This window comes from Nyctereutes procyonoides, unplaced genomic scaffold (genome assembly GCF_905146905.1).
Source record: "Nyctereutes procyonoides isolate TBG_1078 unplaced genomic scaffold, NYPRO_anot_genome, whole genome shotgun sequence".
Taxonomy (NCBI): domain Eukaryota; kingdom Metazoa; phylum Chordata; class Mammalia; order Carnivora; family Canidae; genus Nyctereutes; species Nyctereutes procyonoides.
The window spans coordinates 20,724,805-20,745,768 of record NW_026575034.1 but is presented as its reverse complement, the minus strand read 5'-3'; the positions used below and the strand labels follow the sequence as shown (position 1 = coordinate 20,745,768).

Sequence of the window (20,964 nt, the reverse complement as noted above, 5' to 3'; positions counted from 1 at the left end):
TACAGAAGGGAAGCAGGCTAGGGGAGCTGGCACCGCCCAAGCCTCCACCCTCAACTTCCTGTCCTAGGGCCAGGGAGGGGCAGGGACCAGAAAGACAACAGGGTGGGGGGGGTGGTACTAGAAAGGCAGATTGGTGCAGAAATGGCAGAAGAGGAGGGTAGCCTTGGTAAGCAAAGGGAGGGCCAGGCATAAAGGGGAGAGGACGAGACTGAGAATGCTGGTGTGGGGGGCAAGACTGCAGGAGAGTGCGCTAGTGTGACAAAGGAGAGAGCATGTGTGGCAAAGGGCAAAGGAGAGAATGATCCAGTTACTACGGAGATGGGAGCTAAGTCAGAGTCAGGCAGAGCTAACTTGGAGAGGTGTGGGGAGGCAGATAGAGGTGGGAGGCAGAGCTGTGCTGGGGGGCAGAGAGGAGAGGAGGGTGAAGCAGAAAGGGAGGAGGAGGGAGGAGAAAGCACACAAACTGGCTTTCAGGGTATCCCCGAGATAACATAAAACATAAAACGCATGGGAGGGCTGTGTCCTTCAGTTCCTAGGAGCCACTTCAGGGAGAGGCTGGGGACAGATCTGAGTGGAGGTAAAGTCTCTTCCCTGAATTTTTATGGTGTGCTGGGCTCTATGCCAGGGAGTTCACAGACAGTATCTCATTTAATCATATCAACCCTGCCTTCCACTGAGGAAACAGGCTTTGCATGAAACAACTTTCCCGGGTTAACATAATCCCAGTTTGATCGGAAAGCTATGCACTCCATGCTGCCTGGGATGCAGGGAGAAGGGAGAGATGGAGAAAGGGAGAAATGACAGGGGAGCTGGAGGGAGGGAATCCTAGTAAGACAATAGAGACCTGAGGAAGAGAACCCATGGGAGGAGGGAAACCAGGTATGAGGTGTCTGTGACAGCCTAGGTCAGTACCAGTGGGACCAAGAAGACACAGATAAAAGAGGTGAGACTGACAAGACTTGGCCACTAATGCTTCGGGAAAGGTGAGGGAATCGAAGGGCCCAGACTGACTTCCAGGGTTATGGGCCTGGTTACTACAGTGGTGCCATTAGGATACCACAGAGGAGAGAAGCCACTTCTAAGGTGCCCATCGGGAACCCCACATGGTGATGTCCCAGGCACAGGTGGATTTGCAGGTCTGCAGCTTAGGAGAAAGGTCTGGGTTGGAGATAGGGATTTGGACAAATCCAGGGGTGATGAAAAGCATGGGTATAGAGACCCATCAGCTAGGATGTACAGAGGAAGAAGAGTCTGGGGCAGTACCCTAAGAAGGAGTCACATTAGGGGGCAGATTGAGAAGACTTTTCTTCTTCTTGGAGGAGAAAAAGGGAGGCAGTATCACAGAAGTTAATGGAGGAAATATTTCAACAATATTAAAAGGGAGGGATCGATAGTGTCCAGGACTGCTGAGACTTCATATAGGATGAGGGCTGAAAAGTGGCCATTGATTTTAGCAGTAAGGAGTTCACTGGAGATTTGGGGAGAATAGTTTCAGGAGAGTCCGAAGGGTGCAAGCCTCCTGCAGTGGGGAATGATAGAGAATAAATCAACTAAACAACTCACCATAGACCAGACGTCAGCATAGATTGATTCATCAATACACACCACACTTCTATAATAGGGAGCCAATATATCACAGTAGGGCAGGACAGGATAGTGGTGAAGATGTGGACTCAGGGGCCAACCAAATTTTTTTTGCCCAGCTTCACACTTGCAAACCACTCAAATTTCTCAGTGCTTCTAGTTCTTCATTTATAAAATAAGGGCAATAAGAGTACTCACCACACTGTGTTTGCAGTTAGAACAGTGTCTGGCACACAGTTCCTGCTTTGTAAGTGCACAGGCATGATTAAGAAGATGGGATCTGCTGTGAGGTGGACTTCAGCGCAAATTCTGACTCTGCCACTGACAGTGTCGCCCTGGGTGAGTTGTTCAGCCTTTCTTAGTTTCCTCCTCTGTAATGTGGGGATTAAAATGCCCACTTTATATGGTTGACAGGAGAGTTAAATGAAAGAATGCTACCAAAACCTCAGCACTCATCTGGCACAGAGTGAGGGCTCAGTAAATATCAGCTGCTACTGTTGTATGCCAGTCACACAGAAAAACCATCAGGTAAGTGTTATTTCACAGATGAGGAAACTGAGGCTCAACGGGTAGCAGAGAGATGTGGGACACGGCTCCAAAGCTAGTGCCTGGTTACCCTGGATTGCTTCCCCGCTGGAAGGCTCCGAATGCTCTGATGAAGGACAACAGGAAGAATTCTGCCATAGGAGAGGAACTCTGGCAGTGGGCATGGAAGGTCAGGTGGGCATGGAGCCAGGTGGTGAGACAGGAGGAGGACCAGAGGATGCTTGAAGGTCTCTAGGAGACAAAGAGAAAATGGGGAGAGGCAAGCTCAGGGCATGCATGTGAAATGATTCATTAATTGATTGATTCAACAAGTATCTATTGAAGAGGGGTCAAGCATCAAACTAAGCAGTAGAGATAAAGCAGTGACTTGGACAGATTGGACTCCTTGCCTTTGTGGTGTTCACAAGTAAGGCAGGGAAAGGCACAGAAGGATGAGGGAACAAGGGATGTTAGTGACGGGCAGCAAGGGCCTATTCCAAAGGTCTGACCCTGACAATCAGAGTCTGGGCTGATGAGGAGGCTGGTGAGGCTGGAGTAAGCAGAGGAAGTGAGAAAATAGCAGCAACCCAGAGAAATCAAGAGGGAAGCACAAGTTTAGAGAAGTGGGAGGCTGAGGGCAGGAGAACACAGTAGAGGGATGGAGATGTCGGGAGTAAAATTAACTAAGTTAACAGTTGAACACTTAACAGTAGTTTTCTTTCTGAATTCTCAAACAGCTCTCTTAATGTTGCCTCCATTTTCACCCAAGAAAAGGGGAGTAGATGTAGAGGGGTAGATCAGAGGGGTAGCCTCTATCCTTCTCCTTTCCTCCTTCCCCTCCTCCTTCCTCACCAACCAAATGAGTGGTGCTATCTAGGCTCTGAGAGAAAACAGCTCCTTCTATGAGCAGCTTAGAGAGAGAAAAAGACATTCCAGTGTGCCAAGCGAACACAGAGGGGCATCCTGACTCAAGCTTGGGGGTTCCAGATTGACTGATGAGAGGAGGTGCCCTCTCACAGGAGGACACAGGAACCGAGTAGTAACCCCTCCCAAATGTCAGTAGTTGAAATGCCTGGGAGTCAGAGGGTTACCCAGGAGACATGGACCCTGGAGCCCAAGGAAAGGCAGGCAGTGGGAAACCAGGATGAAGATGGGATCCAACAGCATAAACCTCTGGGAGGGGCTTTTGTTTGCAGGTCCCAGGGCATCAGAGAGTCCAGTCTTGCTTCTGTTACCTCTGATAGGCTGGATAGGGAAGAGGAAGTGGGCACAAGTGTCTGGGAACCTGATATGGGGAGGGGCAGGGCCAAGGGTGCTATGATTTGGGAGGGCCCAGCATGGGTGTGTGTGAGGAGTGTTGGAAGGAGAAGCAGCCTATGGCACCACGCAAGGAAGGGGGCCTGGTGGAGCAGAGCAGAAGGTGGCCACTATAGTGCCTTGTGATCTAACAGCAGGTCACAGCTTCCTCATTTTCCTCTCCCTCTAGGAACCTCAGTAGGCACCTAGCCCAAAATATTTGGATCTGCGAATTTCTGGTGCTCCTTGAATAATTTGCCAACTGAATAAAAGAGAAATAAAGTACAGAGAGGGAGAGGAAGAAGAGCCAGGAAAAGAGAAGCTCAGGTGCAAGGCAGAGAGGAGGGCATAGGGTGAGGAAGGATAGTTTGTGGGAGAGGGGAGTGGCAGTGTCTCCAGTGGGATAAGTGGGTATGTGTGGAAATGTCTCGACTATGTAGGCTGCTGAGACCAGATGTCAGTGTTCTAAAGAGTGAATGAGGGTGAGGCATGTGCAGTGAGAGGCCTCAGTTATTCATTTATTTGTTTATTGCCATGAATGTGAATGTGGAGGGCCCCTGGGGACATCAGGAATATAATACACAACTCTGCCATCAAGAGGCCCCAGCCCAGTCAGAGAGACAGAACACGGAAGAGGCAATGATAACTGGGAGACAAGAGGATCCCAAGTCTGCATGGTGGAGTCAGGAAAGGCAGGGTTTGAGACTAGATCTGAGGATGGGAAGGGGCTAGCCAGAGGAAGAGGGGAGTGAAGGGCTTTTGGGTCAGAGAGCAGAATGTGCTAAGGGCCAGAAGCATGGAAGAATCCAGTATCTCTGAGGAACTACAAGGAATTCAGTATGGCTAGAACTTGGGATGTGAGGAAGGTAGGGAAATGAAGATGAGGCTGGGGAGTCTGGGGGGAGCCAGATCATGAGGGATCTCGTAAGCCTCAATAAAGTAGAGAGTTTACCCAAGACAATGGAAAGACACTGCAGAATGCTGAGCAGGGAATGCATGGCTGGACTCGCACTTGAGAGAGAGCCCTCTTGCTACAATGAAAAGAACAGATTGGAAGAGGGAAGAATAGAAGTCTAGGGAGACGATTTAGGAAGCTCTTGCAGTAGTTTATGTGGAAAGATGGTGAGGTGGGTTCAGCAGCTAGGCCATGGAGCAAAGGGAATGGGATGCCAGAGAGAGCTGGAAAGGCGGTAAGACAGGCAGGTTCCAGTGACTTTCTGGGTTGGGAAAAAAGACACGTGGAGAAGGGATTGGCTGCAGTTAATTTCTGGATTTGTAGCTTGATAATGAGTAGAGATGGTGATTTGGGGGAGGAAGGAGTGAGTTCAGATTTGGACATTTAGGGGCTTGTGAGCTATATAGCAAAGATCAGGTAGGAAGCAGATATAGAGTTCTGGAGGTGAGAAGAGAGGTCTGGAAGAGGTAGATATTTGGGAGTCATCAACCTATATAGGTGATAATTATAGCTTTGGGAATTAATGAGATGGATCACCTAGAGGAGTGTAGACAGTGAGATAATGAGAAGATCCAAGCCAGAACTGTAAGAACGGTACATATAGGGGCTCCCCAAAGGAGCCTTCAAAGCAGAATGAGAAGGAACAGTGAGGAGGAGCTCTGGGAGAGAGATACATGGACCTCATCCTACTGTAATTATCTGTTTATCTGCCTGTCTTTTCCACCGAGGTTTAAACTTCCTGAAGGTAGGAGTAGTGTCTTCTCTCATAGTATCCCCATCACCTAGCAGTGTCATTGGCACTTGAGAGCTAGAATAAAACGGTGGCTAAGGAGCTATAAAACAAGAATGGCTCAAAGAGAAAGGAATGGTCAACTATGTCAGACCATGCCAAGGGGTCAAGCAGTTGAGGACTTGTGAAAAGAACCTCTAGATTTGGCAGGTGAGACGTCACTTGCTCTTAGGAGAGCCAGTATCCTGGGAGGACAGGAGTAAAGGGGAAGTGAGAACAGCTCCACGCAGAAGACCCTTTCACAATGAAGCAAAGTGAGAGATCACTTTTCAGACACTCCTTAGCCAATCTTTGTCCCATTTTCCTTGAGCCCACCCATCCCACAAAGTCTCAACACAAATTCTCAACCACACCAAGTGGTTGGTAATCCCCAATGAGCACTTAGCACATAGGGGATTACCAAGTTAAGGAAGGCAGGGGAGACTGGAGGCTCTGTGTGTGCTCACAGGAAGAACAGATATAAAGGGAGAAACTGGAGACATGGATAAGACATAGCATAATTAGTTGAGTGAGGTCAACATGGAGGCAGGAGGGGATGGATGAAGTAGTTTTATATAGAAGAGACACCTCTTTGTAATTATAGGAGAGAGGGAGAAAAGATTGAGGAGAATGCAGATAAAATTTGAAGGAGGAGGCAGGAAGCTGAGGGAATTCAAACTGGATGGCCTCACTTTTCTCAGTGAGTGAGACCAGATTGTCTATTCGTATTGCCTCCCTTTCCTTTAACCTCCATACCCCTTCTGCCACCGAGCCCTGCTGACTCCGCTGCCTACACAACTCTTGAAACCACCTTCTTCTCCTTCTCTGCTGCCACCAGTCCAGTTCAGTTAGCATTCTCCCTTCCTGGCTTCCTGCAACAGCCAACCATCCTCCTTTTCAGATCCTGCCCTTCAGTCTCCACAGGGTCAGACTGGTAGTTCTAAACCAAATCAGATCGTATCAAATGATTGGGCGATTTTCCATTATTTTGGGGTCAGACAGTCTTTTTCCTATGACCGACAAGAACTGCATGATCTAACTCTCTATCTACTTCTCTTGGACTTTCTCACCTCTCCTCACATCATGCTACTAGTGCCAGGCTCACTGGGTTGCTTTACCTCTCAGACATACAATACTTGTTGCAAGTGACTTTTCCATGCTTGCTCCCATGGCTTGGAATATTCCCTACCCAATCCACCTCGTCTCTACCTCTCCTCTGCGTGGCTGACTCCCTACTTATCCATCAAGTTTAAGCTTAAACTTAAATGTCACTTCCAGAAAGCCTCTTCTGTCCCTCCTACATTGGCTTAGTTTTCCTTGCTGTGTGCTGCCATGTTACAGCACTCACTTGATAGCCTGTAAGCTCCATAAGGGCAAAGAGCATTCACCCTTGTAATGCCAGCACCCACACTGCCTGGCACAGGGGAAGTACTTAATATGGGTTTGCTGAATGAATGAACCAGTGGACTAATTAGTCTGCTGTAAACAATAGAGTGAGGGATGTGAGGTTAAGGGGTACGAAGAAAACAGAAAATTTGTCACCTTTTTATTTATGGAGAGCCAGTTGAGGGTGGAATTTATATTAGTATCACCTGGTGTGGTTGAGAATTTGGGATAAGACTTTATGGGATGGATGGGCTCAAGGACAATGGGACAGAATGGCCAAGGAGCGTCTGAAGGGATACTCCTGGGTGTGTAAACTGGAAGGAAAGCGCAAAGCCAGAAAGGGGAAGATCAGGAGAAAGCAAAGACGTCAAGGGCAAGAGGCCATTGTGAGGCTGAAGGGTAAGTATAAGTATGAGTGAGGGCATCTATCTGAGAGCTGGAAGGACATAGGAAGCTATGGGCAGAGAGTGGAATGGAGGAGTTTACAATTTTAAAGACGGACCAGTTCCAGAGTGGTCTGGGAGGGAAGAAGATAACAAGAGTTAAGGAGCTCAAGAAATGGTGAGGCTGGGATATTAGGACACTTAGAATCATGGCAGCTTATAGGGTGAGGGGAAGACTGATCAGGTCTCCAGTTTTCAGGGAATAAGAGGTTAAACCTGGGAAGTCTGTGGATGCGAAGGACTAGTGGTGTGAGCATCACAAGTTAATGGGAACTTGTCCAGGAATTGCAGCTCGCTCCTGGTGCATTCATGTCACCTGAGAGTGTGTCTCCTATGGGTTGTACAAGCGAGTGTGTGGTAAGGGTGATTGCAGCATAGCCTCCTGTTAGTGTCAGGTCTCTGGGGCACCTGCTATATACAGGCAGCTTTGGTGAAGTATAATCTAGGTGACGGGTTGGCCGGGAAGGTGTATCCACTGGATGTGCATTGCTGTGCCAGTGTCTCCAGGGAGGTAATAAGTCTGGCAGTAATAAGTCTCCCGACAGTGATCCTGTGGGAATATGTTGGCTGCACCAATTCTGCCGTGAGCGTGTGTTTTCCTGAAAGCATCATCTGTAGGTGTATGTTGTTAGCTCTGACAGTGCTTCCTGGGGGTGTGTGAAGGCATCTCTTGTGGATGTGTGTTGCCTAGGACTGTGTCCCTTGTGGGTTGAGTGGGGCTATGACTGTGTCCCCTGTGAGTATTTGAGGAGTTGACATAAGTAACAATATTTTTCTGGCCTATGACCCCATGGCTGCTGTCCCAACCCACGCCACACTGAGTTCATTGTGCTTCTGGAGCTCTCTGTCCCCACCCCCTCCACGTGGGACCAGGCCTGTGGTGACCTCCCTCTGTCCCCTGAACAAGACTGTGATCTACGCATGGTGGACACAAACTCGGAGCACCAGCCCGGGTGACCCACCTCCACTTCAGGCTTTGCCTGCATCTCCTCTGTTTCTCTTTACTTCTCCTCCTTAGTTTCTTTGTCTCTGTCTCACTTCATCTCTGTCACACACCCATCCTCCACATTCTGACACATGGCTCCCACAGAGGCGGGCAACACACACACACACACACACACACACACACACACACACACACACCCAGACTGGGACGTGCTCACCATGACACACGCTCATCCTGACCCTCACACCCTCGGAGTGACACGCACATACACACACAACCAGACAGACAGCGCGGACACACAACCTCGCGGTGACACGCCCCGACTCCCACCCGGAGTGGCACACACGCACTCCCTGCCCGCTCCCCGCACCCACACCCCGTCCACACTTGCGCGCCGCCAGGCACCCGACTCGATGACACACGCACACAAAGACCCCCGGGCCCTGCCCCCACGCTCCCGCTCACGCTCACGCTCGCCTCGTCCCGCAGGCCCAGGCCCCCCCTCCCCCATTGTCTCCGGCTCAGAACAAAGCCCCCGGCTCCAGCGCCGCCGCCGCCGCCCCGGAGAGGCCACGGGCCGGGCGGGCGCGGCCGGACGGGCCGGGCGGGCGCGGGCACTGACCTCCGCGCGGCGCAGGCTCCCTCGCCCGGTCCTGGGGCGCCGTCCGGCCGCGGTCAGCCCCCCGGGCAGCGCCCGCCCGCGCGGGGCCTGGGGCCGCGCATCGTCCGCCGCCGCCGCCGCCTCCGGGCCCGCGATCAGCTCCGGGCAGCCGGCCGTCGGTCCGTGCGCCCCGGGCCGTCGGTCCGTCCTTCCCCGCCGCCGCCGCCGCCGCCGCCGCCGCCGGGGCGCCGCCTCCTACACAGCCGCCCCGCGGAGGATGCGAGATTCGCCGCCGCGGCCCCGCGCCCCCTCCCCTCCCCTCCCCTCCCCTCCCCCGCCCTCCGCGCGGTAACCCGAGCCCCCGCCCCCCCGCCCCCCCGCCCGCGGAGCCCCCGCCCCCGCCCCCACCCGCGCTCCGCGCTCCGCGCTCCCGGCTCCGCGCCGCGGCAGCCCCAGCGCCCGCCTGGCCTCCCTCCGCCCCTCGACTTCCCGGCCCGGGTCCGCCGCTCCGGATCCGGCCCCAGCGCCGCGCGGTCCTCGCGTCCCGGTTCTCGAGCCTTCTCCGGGTCACTTCGCCCGGCCCCCTCCTCCCATCCCGATCTCGACATCCTCTCCGTAGTCCCCTCCTTCCATTTTCCTTCCCAGCCCCTGCTCCCCCGTCGTCCGCTCTTCTCCCTCACCGTCCTGCTCTCTCTGGCTCGGCCCTCCTCCCTCCCACCCTCTTCTCTCCGTCTCTTCTCCCTCTCCCCCATCCTCTTCTTCTCACCCCTTTCTCTCCACCCGCCCCCCGATTCCCATCCCCTGCCGTCGGTCCTCCCCCCCCCCCCAGCCTCCTGTCTATCAAATTCTCCATCTCCTTCCTCATCCCTTCTCTTCCACCGGCTTCCTTCTCCGCCTCCCCGCCTCCCTGTCCCCTTCTGCCCTTCTCATCTCCTTTCCTTTCTCCCTGTCCTCCCACCTTCTCCCCATGCCCTCTGTCATCCGTCTTTTCTCTAGCCTCTTCTTTCCCCATCCTCTCCTCCCATCTTAACCTTTCCATCCCCTCCTAGTTACTTCTGCTGATCTCACGCTCTATCCCTGTCCCCGTCTTCGTGCCTTAGCTCTCTTTCCCTCTCATCCTTCTTTCATCCTGAGCTTGAGGCTAGAGAGTGGAAGGCAGGTATTGAAAGGAAGAGTTTGCGGCTGGTGGTCTAACTCAGGGTATAGTCCCCAGACAAGGAAAAATGAGATGGAAGCTGGGCAGGGAATGGGGAAGGGGCTTGCGAGTCAACTCGGGAGAGAAAATGGGAAGACCTGCAATCAGAGCTGGGGAGTTTCCAGGAACTGGAAAGGTTTTGCCCCCCCCCTTTCTGTCCTCCCTTATGACTGTAAGTAGGTCGTGAGTCCAAAGGTATTCTGAATTTGAGAAGTGTATAAATGGTACCAAGAAATCAGGAAATCAGGAACTTCTGGGAAAAGAAGACAAAGGTTCAGTTAAAGCAGAAGGGGGTGTGATTTTTGAAAGGAAGGAGTGAAAGAGGCTGGAGTCCTTGGAAGCATCCAGGTTTCCGACTTGGGTAGGTGGGTGGATGGTAGTAACTTTCACTGCACTAGACAAAAGGAGCAGGAGTAGCTTGCAGGGAGGTTATGTAGAAAGATGATGACTTTTGACTTGGGCTGCTGACTTTGAAGTGCCTGTTGGGTAGGTAGGTTTGTAGCTTAGAAGAGTGGTCTGGGATGGGCATAAATATTTGGGAGTCATCTGCAAATACCGTATAAGCTTGAATATAGGGTGAGGTTTTGCTTTTTTGTTTTTCCAAAATCTTCCCTGAGGAAAGAGGGAGTAACCTTATATTTGAGTCCTTACAAAGTTTCTCATATTACAGGGTTTGCTCTCATTTATTTTGAACAACAAACCACTGGATAGGGCAGTATGGTATGGTGACTAAGCTTGTGGACTCTGGAGCCAGACTGCCTGGTTTGGGGTCCAGACTCTGCCATTTACAAGCTTTGTGGCTTTTGAAAATTTTCTTGTCTCTGCCTCAGTTTTCTCATCTATAAAGTGGGGTTAAAGGATTAAATTATTTAATATATATATAAAGTACTATGTACCCGGCACATAGATAGTGCTCAGTAAGTGCTATCTTTACTTTTTGGGCAAGATGGATTAATCTGAAATGTCCTCAACAATGCTATCTTGGATGCTTGTGTAGGTTACTTGCCACAGAATCCATTGTCAAAGAAATTTAACACAGCTTTGGTAACTATTCCTGGTAGTATGACCTCATAACTGCATGTGCTGGATGTCTCTAAATATCCTTTTTAAAGATTGCTTTAAAAAGTAATACAGTGTACTTGGGAGGGGCTTCTAGGGTGCTGGAAGTGTTCTATTTCCTGACCCTAGTGATGTTATATGAGTGTTTCACTTTATGACAATTTATTGAGCCAAACACTTATGTCTGTATGAATGTTATGCTGTATGAATGTTATCCTTTAGTATAACACCATTTTAAGGGGTACCTGGGTGGCTCAGTTGGTTAAGCATTTACCTTCTGCTCAGGTCATGATCCCAGGGTCTTGGGACTGAGCCCCGCATTAGGCTCCCTGCTCAGTGATGGGGAGCTTGCTGCTCCCTCTCCCTCTGCCCACTCACTTGTCCAGTCTCTTCTCTGGCTTTCTCTCAAATTCCTAAATAAAATCATTAAAAGAATAAAATAAAATTATTTTTAAAAGGCAATAATACATTAAGTGATTTTTTGAGGTCATGAGCATACTCCTGCATGCAGGATGCAGGCCAAAAACCAAATGGCCCTTGTGACTTGGGATAAAGTTTCCAGTGACTGAATCATATGTGGATTCAAATTGTGCTGTGTCCTATCCCAAACTCTTCACTTGGACTGGAGAGAAGGTTATCCATTCTGGGAAAATAGGTAAGATGGCTAAAAGTGACACTGTTTTGGAGACGCATGTTAAGATGAAAAGACACTGATGCATGTTAAGAGTATGCATAAAATTGTTTACTGAATTATGAGAATGGAATAAAGCAAATTTATAAATCAATATTTATTTTATATGATAATGAATTTAAATATATGAATATATGTATAGTAAATTAATAGAAATAGACTTTTGACTATTTCAAACCTATCCCTGAAGGTATAAGTTTTCAGGTTAGTCAAAAACTTTTTGAATTTTCTCATTGGGAAAATGAGGTATTACTTCAGGTTTGGGTTGCCTTATATGGTAAATGTGACAAATGGTAAGAGAATGTAAGGGAGTGCATATGATTGCTCAGGGGCAGCATGTACATTGGGAAGGGAGGGGTGTTTAGGACAGATCCTGAGAAGCTCCAACACTTTATGGTTGGAAACAGGAGGAACAGCCTTTAAAGAAAAGTGAGGAATGGCCAGAAAGGAAGAGGAAGAAAGGTAGGCAAGTGGAACCACTGAAGCCAAGGGAATAACCAAGAAAGAAGTCACAAAGCAAGGAGTGGTCATAAAGGTTGATTGACACAGAGGAGGCCAGAGGGGTAAGGACTGGAAAGTATCTACTGGACTTGGCCAGAGGTAGGCTGCTGGTGACTTTGAGGACAATGGAGTAGGTGGAGTGGTAGGTATGGAAACTAGTCAGCACTCAGTAAAAGAATGAGCAAGGGCTGAAGGACTGAAGACTTAGAGTGCAGGCTGCTCTTTTTTTTTTTTTTTTTTTTCAGGCTGCTCTTTAAAGAGACTTAACATAGGTAAGCAGAGAGAGCCATAGCAGGGGGAGGGTAGACAGGTATTTTAGGAGGCCAGAGTTTTTCAAATGGGAGAACCTAATGTATTTTCTTGCTTCCTTTATCTACTGAAGACATATGCAAATGCCCACTATATGCCAGTTTTATATTTCAGATACATAGTTAAGATATGACTAAAAAGTAAGCTGTGAAGACAGATCTGCAAATTGGCACTGGGGAGTATAATGACAGAGGAAAGTATGGGATTATGGACATAGAGGGGATTCCTCATCCAGCCCAGGGTTGGGATGTCAGCCAATGGTGTCACAGAGATGACACTGGAACTGGATCTTGTAGGATGAGAAGAAGCATAGCACATGAAGAGGCTGGAGAAAAGACTTACAGGAAGAATAAACAGCAGCACCACATTCAAAAATCACAACAACATGAAATAAAATAGTTTTGGTCATGGAGGTTGGTATATAGGTGGTAGTTGTGGTGGTCCTGAGTAGATAGAGTTAGCTGGAGTATAGAGCATATGGGCTAGTGTGAAAGGAGAAACCAGGAAAAGTAAATGGGGCCAAATCATGGAGGGTATGATACATTGTACAAAGAGTCCAGGCTCTGAGAAGCCATGGAAAGCTTTATTTGATACAGAAAATGAAATGGTCAGGTTATGTGACATCAACATCATTAAGGCTGTAATATTGAGGATCAAAGGAGACCAAATAGAAGTTAGTTTCAATTGCCCAGCTTGGTAATAGGATTAGAAAAGAGGAGTAAGATGTGAGAGAGATTACGGACTGACTAGAAGGAGTAGTGACATAGGAGGATTCTAAGATGCTTTCCATGTTCTTGGGTCATATAGTAGTGATGTTATTCATACAGTTGGGGAAACAAAGGAAGAGCAGGTTTGTGATGAGAGATAAGATCATGAATTTGGTTTTGGAAATGATGTGTTTAAGATAGATGTGAAATAGCCAAATGAAGATGTCTAGTAGGTGGCTGAATATAAAATTTGGAACTGAGAAAAGACTATTGAGCTGAGGATAAATATTTCAGAGCCACCAGACTAAGGAAGGATGTTGTGTGGAGCCATGAGAATGGATGTGGTTACCTATGGAGAACATGTAGTGAGAAGTGGGTCTGTCAAGGGGTGAGTGATAGAAGAAGATTCACAAGAGAGATTGGGAAGAAGCAACTGACAAGGTAAGGATTGAACCAAGAGAACATTGTCTAATGTATTATCATATAAGTCAAGGAAGAAAGTAATTATTATTTTTTTAAAGATTTGTTTATTTATGATAGACATAGAGAGAGAGAGAGAGGCAGAGACACAAGAGGAGGGAGAAGCCGGCTCCATGCCGGGAGCCTGACGTGGGACTCGATCCCGGGACTCCAGGATCGTGCCCTGGGCCAAAGACAGGCGCTAAACCGCTGAGCCACCCAGGGATCACCAGAAGGAGGTAATTATAAGAACAAGAATTGTCAGCAGAGTAAAAATACCACAATAAGATGTGGTATGACAGTTTTGCACTAGATTTTTGGAATTAGGACATAGCTGATGATCTCAGTGATCAAAAGAGAAGAGGTGTAGAACAAATCTGGAGGCACAACACTTCCTGATATCAAACTATACTACAAAGCTTAGTAATAAAAACAGTAAGGTATTGACATGAAAACAGACAGATAGATCAGTGGACAGAATAAAGAGCCCAGAAATAAACCCATGCATATATTGTCAATTAATTTTCAACAAAGGTGCCAAGAATATATATACAAAGGAATGATAGTGTCTTTAATAAATGGTAGTGGGGAAACTGGATGTCCACATGCAAGAGAATGAAACTGGACCACTATCTTACACTCTACACAGAAATCAACTCAAAATGAGCTACAGACTTGAATGAAAGACCTGAAAACCTTAAATTCCTAGAAGAACTTCAACACAGAGAGTAAGCTCCTTGACCTTGGTCTCAGCAATGATCTTCTGGATTTGACACCAAAAGCCCAGGCAACAAAAGCAAAAACAAACAGCAAGGGGAACCATCAACAAAATGAAAAGGCAGCCTATGGAATGGGAAAAAATATTTGCAAAACACTTATCTGGTAATGGGTTGATATCCAAAACATACAAGAAGCTCATAGAACTTAAAAGCAAAAAACCTATAACCTAATTTAAAAATGGGCAAAGGACCTTAATAGATATTTTTCCAAAGAAGATACAATGACACAGATGCTCAACGTCCCAGGACGTCTGGATCCCAGGACTCCAGAATCAAAAGATGCTCAACGTCACTAATCATCAGAGAAACACAAATCAAAATCACAGTGAAATATCACCTCACACCTGTTAGGATGTGTATTATCAAAAAACAAAAGAAAAAAGAGATAACAAATGCTGGTGAGGATGTGGAGAAACAACGAATCCTGTGTGCTGTTGGTGGGAATGTAAACTAGTATGGCCACTATGGAAAACATATGGAGGTTCCTCAAGAAATAAAAAATACAACTGTCACATTATCCAGCAATTCCACTTCTGAAGGAAATGAAATTATTATTTCAAAGAAATGTCTGCACCCCATGTTCACTGCAGCAATATTGACAAAAGCAAAGACGCAGAAACAATCTAAGTGTCTGTCAACGGATGAATGGAAAAAGAAAATGTGGTATAGGTAGATAATAAAAAAGTTATTTAGCTTTAAAAATGAAGGGAATCCTGCCATTAATGACAATATAGCTGAAACTGGAGGGCATAATTCTAAGAGAAATAGGCCTGACAGAGAAAGACAAATACCACACTGTGGAAAAACAAACAAAACAAAATCTCATAGAAACTTGTAGGATGATGGTTACCAGGGGGTGGGGATGGGAGAAATGAGGAGAGATTGGTCAAAGGGTGCAAACTTTCAGTTAGAAGATGAGTAAGGTCTGAGGATCTAATGTACAACTTGGTGACTATAGTTGATGATACTGTATTGTATAAATGAAATTTGCTAAGAGGAAAGAAAGAGAGAAGAGGAGGAAGAAACCAGGCCACAGAGAGAGGAGGAGAGAGTGGAGGTAAAACTGTAAAGATAGTGGGAGAGCTAAAATGTAATGGCATGTGAAAGAAACCCAGTTGAATCCACTGAGGAAAGAAGGGTAGATTTTTTTGGCCCAGGATACCAAACCTCGGAGACGACTGACAAATGGAATTGGGAACTCAAATACCATCAAGAGTTTCTCTGTGTCTCTAGTTTCTGTTTTTCATTTTATTTTATTTTGCTTCATTTTTGCCTACTGATTTAATTTTTTTAAATTTTGGAGTAATTATAGATTTATTTTTTTAAAGATTTTATTCATTCATGAGAGACACAGAAAGAGAGGCAGAGACAGAGGCAGAGGGAGAAGCAGGCTCCATGCCAGAAACCTGATGTGGGACCCGATCCTAGGACTCCAGAATCACGCCCTGAGCCAAAGGCACACGGTCAACCACTAAGCCACCCAGACGTCCCTGATTTTAGATTTATAGAAAAGTTGCAAAGATAATATTGAGAGTTCCCATATACCATTCATCCAGTTTCCTCTAGTGATAACATTCTATATAATTATGATACATTTGTCAAAAATAAGAGGTTAGCATTGGTACATCACTTTTCACTGAACTCCAGACTTTATTCTGATTTTGCCAGTTTTTTTCACAAATGTTCTTCTATCCCAAGATTCAATTCAGGATACCACATTACATTTAATCTTCATGTTTAGTTTACTCTGGTCAAAGACAGTTTCTCTGTCTTTGTTTTTGTTTTGTTTTGTTTTCATGACTTTGACAGTTTTGAAGAGTACTGACAAGGCATTTTGAAGAACATCCCTCAGTTTGGGTTTCTCTTATGCTTTCCTTGTGATTAAACTGGAAAAGGGTACCATGGAGGTGAAGTGCCCTGCTCATTCCATTATATTAAGGAGTACATAACAACATGAATTATTACAGGTGATGTTAACTTCGATCACTGGGCTAAGATTGTGTCTGCCCAGGTCTTTCTACTTTTTTTTTTCTCTTTCCATATTCTGTTCCTTGAAAGTGAGTTTATTTTTCTTTTTTACATTTTTTAAAGTTTTATTTATTCATGAGAGACACACAGAGAGAGACAGAGACATAGGCAGAGGGAGAAGCAGTCTCCTTGCAGTGAGCCTGATGCAGGACTCAATCCCAGGACCCCCAGGAGTATGACCAGAGCCAAAGGCAGATGCTCAACCACTGAGTCACCCAGGTGCCCCTCTTTTTCTTTTTTAAAAACGATTATTTATTTCAGAGAGAAAGAGAGAGGGAGCATGAGTGCAAGCCGGGGGTGGGGAGGAGCAGAAGGAGAGGGAAAGAGAATCTTTAGCAGATTCCATGCTGAGTTTGCAACCCCACGTGGGGCTTGATGCAGGAGCTGGATGTGGGGCTCAGTCCCATGACCCTGAGATCATGACTTGAGCCGAAAACAAAAGTTAGACACTTAACCAACTGTGCCACCCAGGCGCCCCTGAAAGTGAATTTCTGAGTCCCATAGTCAGAGAGGAGGAAATTAAGCTCCACCTCCTGGAGGAGGGGAATGTCTGATATATGTTACAATATGTAGTAATTACTATGTTTGGAAGATTCCTTTTACTTCCTGATGTTTTAAACCAATTTTTAAAAAAGATTTTATTTATTTATTCATGAGAGAAAGAGAGAGAGAGAGAGGCAGAGACACAGGCAGAGGGAGAAGCAGGCTCCATGCAGGGAGCCTGATGTGGGACTTGATCCCAGGACCATGCCCTGGCTGAAGGCAGGTGCTAAACCATTGAGCCACCCAAGGATCCCCTTAAACCAATTTTAAAATTAGTATTATATGTATGATTAGTCCAAAAAATAGGTAGGCCTTCTTAAACACACACAAAAAATTAAGAAATCCTGAAAAAAGACTTGAGATGGCCTGGGCTGACTCACATGCCCATCTAGATCAATATTGGGAGCAGAGGCAAGAACACTTAAGAGTATTGCAGTTCCCATTTAGAGTGATTGTTTAAAATGCTTTGGCACAAACTTGTCCATTTGCCCAGGGCATGCTTTGGTTCTTTCCTTGGTTAAGTGACCTCTCATTTAACTTTCAGATCTCATCTGAAGCATCACTTAGTCACAGACCTCTTCCCTGACTAGATCAGTCCATATGATGGATTCCCATGGTGCTTGGTACTCCTCCTTGGCAGCGGTTATCACAGTTGCAAGTTTCTGGTGTTTGAATACTTGATTAAATGTCTAAAGACTCCACCAAATAGTCAATCTGGTATGTTCACCATTGTAGCAATGCATGCTATGCCTGCACATAGGTGATGTTCAATCTGTATTTGTTAAGTGTATGCCTGACATGATGGGAACTGCTATTCCACAATTAAGAAAGGATGTTACTGAGGTAGCAGAATCAGGGACCCACCACTCTGTGAGTACAGTAAGGAGAGAGGGGCAGATAACAGGAGACTGGGAGGAAGAGTGAGGGAAGGGAAGGACTAAGGGACAGTTACTTAGAAGAAAGCACCAGGACCATGTTTGATACTGTAGGTGAGGAGCTAATGAAGAGGCATTGGCTGGTGGAGCGGGCCCCCAAGAGAGAGGAGGGACTGAAGAAATAACCATGAGTACAAGCAGCAATTGATCTTTAACAGAAGAGACAGGAAGGGAAGATAGGGAGGATGCAGAATGTGCATGTGTGACAGAATTATGGCAGTGGGGAAGAGGGTTGACAGGGCGGGAATTTGAGACCACCAAATGATCTCATTCTTTCTGGAGGGGAGCTGGGGCATGAGAGAGGCAATATGTTAGAGACCTTCAGGAGAGTATTAAAAGAGTGGAAGCACTGTGAAGGGGACTGATGGCTGGTGACCTGTGAAGGGACTGATGGCGGTGACCTAAAGGACAAAGGAGTTGAGGATGCTAGTGAGAGGGTAGAGGATGCAGGCACAGCCACTACATACAGTCCTTGCTGAAGAAGAGGGGAGGTCATTTTGTGACAACACTGAGGAATGTAGTCTTGTATGACAAGATGGTATGATTCTCAAAGGCTGGTGCATGAATGGAGAAGTGGTTGTCTGCATTTGGACTTAGGAGAGGCCTGAGGCTGGAGACTCCTTCCCTCTTTTCTCCAGACATGTGGAAGGTTGTGCAGAAGTGAGTAAGTGCTTAAACAAAGCCAGGCTCTTGCACAGGAAGTGGAGGCTCAGAGATATATACAGGGGCTGAGAATTTAGGAGGTTGTCATCATGAAATGGAGGTTTCAGAACAGAAAACCTTGGGATGTTGGTCCACCATGGGAAGGGTTAAATGGCAGGGAAACAGTGGAAGGAAAAGCTAACTAGTAGCAAGGAAGGACAGATCAGTGTGGGGATGACCCAGTGAGAAAGGGAAGATGACCCAGAAGGCCTGCCTTGTGAATGATGATTCTTAATGACAGAATGGGAGGCTGACAATTCTTGCTGGCTCTGTTATTCATTTGTTTCTTTTTAGTGCCAGAAGAAGCGTGGGGTAGCATCAGTGTTGGTTTCAGACTGCTCCAAGCCTTAGCTCCCTGTTCAAATGCTCATGAGAAGCTGCAATCATCTGAGCTTTTCAGTACAGCCCAGCCCTGGAGAAACTGAGCAGCGGTATTAAAAACTGGCCAGAGTCCAGGATGGTCTGAGTTGGGATCTTCCAAGACCAAGTATATTTTCCAGGCTCTGAAGGACTTCAGTTCCCCATAGAGACTCTAGGAAAGAGAAAAAGGAAACTCCTGATTCCCTCCACAGAGCAAGAGCCAGGGGAAACAGAAAGGGAATGGGATCTAGAACACAGGTGTAGGGATTTCGTGTGGTCTCCTGTCCTCTGGAATGGGAAGTAAAGAAAGCCAATTCTCTGAATTTCAATTCCCGGTGATCAATTTGCCTAAATTTACCAATTTTGTCAATTTAACAAAATTTTATTTATTTTAATTATATGTAGAGCTTACAACAATTTGCATGGTTGGGCAGATTTTAATTGCTTTTGAAGATTTCTACAATGTGTCCGTTGACTCATTTGAAGTTTAGCTTAGTTTTAGTTTTAATTTATTTGCAGCTGTTTCACTGAAGTCATTTTGGCATGGCTGGCCAAAGTTCAGTGTATTCTAACTTTTTCCTTACTTCAAATCTGTGACTTTTGGGAATGAGAACTTCTTGTGTATTTTGCTCTGCAAGTGTTATGCAATGACTCAAATGTAAAACATTTTATAAACAGTCATAGTGGATGGGTTCTATCTTTTAAAATATTTTCAACTCCATGATTTGCCTTTTTAAAAACTTTTTTTTTTGTTCATTGCAATTTTAGTAGATATACAGATATGGGCTGAAGTAGGACTATACTGTATTTTCATACTAGTTGGTAGATGGTATTAATAGTTACTATAATAAGTGACAAAATTAATTACATAAATTCTATTATAAATTCATTAGTTCAAGATAATTATATTAAGATATCATGATGACCATTGATAAATGAATCTCATGCTGCAATAGTGATATCTAAGAAACGTTTGTAGAATTTCTCCCAGTTTCATTCATATCACAATAGGAAGACTGTGCTTTAGAAAAATCTCTGCTTATCTTTATCCTTGAATATAGAGTTGTTATTACCTCTGAATAGTTTTTACTTTGATTTTTTTAAGTAATTTTTATGTTAAGTAATTACATATGTTAAGTAATTCTTTAAAGATTTTATTTATTTATACATGACACACACACACACACACAGAGAGAGAGACAGAGACAGAGGCAGAGGGAGAAGCAGGCTCCATGCAGGGAGCCCCATGTGGGACTCGATCACGGGACCACAGGATCATGCCCTGAGCTGAGGGCAGATGGTCAACCGCTAAGCCACTCAGGCGCCCCTATGTTTAAGTAGTTTTATTGCAGTACAACTTATATGCCATTAAGTTCATCTTTGAAAGTGTACAATTCACAGTGGTTTTTAGCATATTCACAGAATTGTTTAGTATATTCACAGTGAATTTAGTAATTCACAGAGTATATTTATCACCATAGATTCTAGAGTATTTTCATTGCCCCAAATGAAACCCCATATTCACTAGGAGTTACTCCCCATTCTTTCCTCCCCTCAACCCCAAGCAACCAATAATTTATTTTCTGTATCTGTGGATTTGCCTATTCTGGATATTTCATATAAATGGAACTATGCAATATGTAGTCTTTTGTGTCTGACTTCTTTCATTAAGCGTGTTTTCAACATTCATCTATATTTTAGCATGTATCGGTACTTCATTCCTTTTAATGACTGAATAATATTCCATTGCGTGGGTATATCATATTTTGTTTATCCACTCATCAGTTGATAGACATTTGGATTTTTTTCCACCTTTTGGCTATTAGGAATAATGGTATGAACATGTATATACAAGTTTTGGTGAGTATGTAGCTTTTCAGTTCCCTTGGGTATATACCTAGGAATGAATTGCTGGCATGGCTCATATTGTAAACTAATGGTTAACATTTTGAGGAAGTATTTGAGGAAATGTCAAACTTTTCTACAGCAGCTGCACCACTTTACATTTCCACTAGGAATGTATGAGGGTTCCGATTTCCCTACAACCTCTCCAACACTTATTATTGTTCATCTTTTTTATTATAATCATCCTAGTGGGCATGAGGTGGTATCTCATTGTGGTTTTGATTTGCACTTCTCTAATGACTAATGATTCAGCATCTTTTTTTTAAAATATTTTATTTATTTATTC

General features: G+C 45.8%; 2 protein-coding genes across 2 annotated transcripts in view; one reads left to right on the top strand and one right to left on the bottom strand.

Moving 5' to 3' along the window:
* Positions 1-8,724, bottom strand: part of DCHS1 (dachsous cadherin-related 1) — a 35,253-nt gene extending 26,529 nt beyond the window's left edge. Inside the window, 1 exon segment of the mRNA XM_055317655.1 lies at positions 8,527-8,724. The gene's annotated coding sequence lies outside the window, so the exon portion shown is untranslated.
* The window catches only part of LOC129504787 (olfactory receptor 2AG2-like), a 109,175-nt gene continuing 88,356 nt past the window's right edge, over positions 146-20,964 (top strand). Inside the window, exons 1-2 of the mRNA XM_055317657.1 lie at positions 146-166; positions 1,799-1,923. The gene's annotated coding sequence lies outside the window, so the exon portion shown is untranslated. The remainder of the gene's footprint in view (positions 167-1,798; positions 1,924-20,964) is intronic.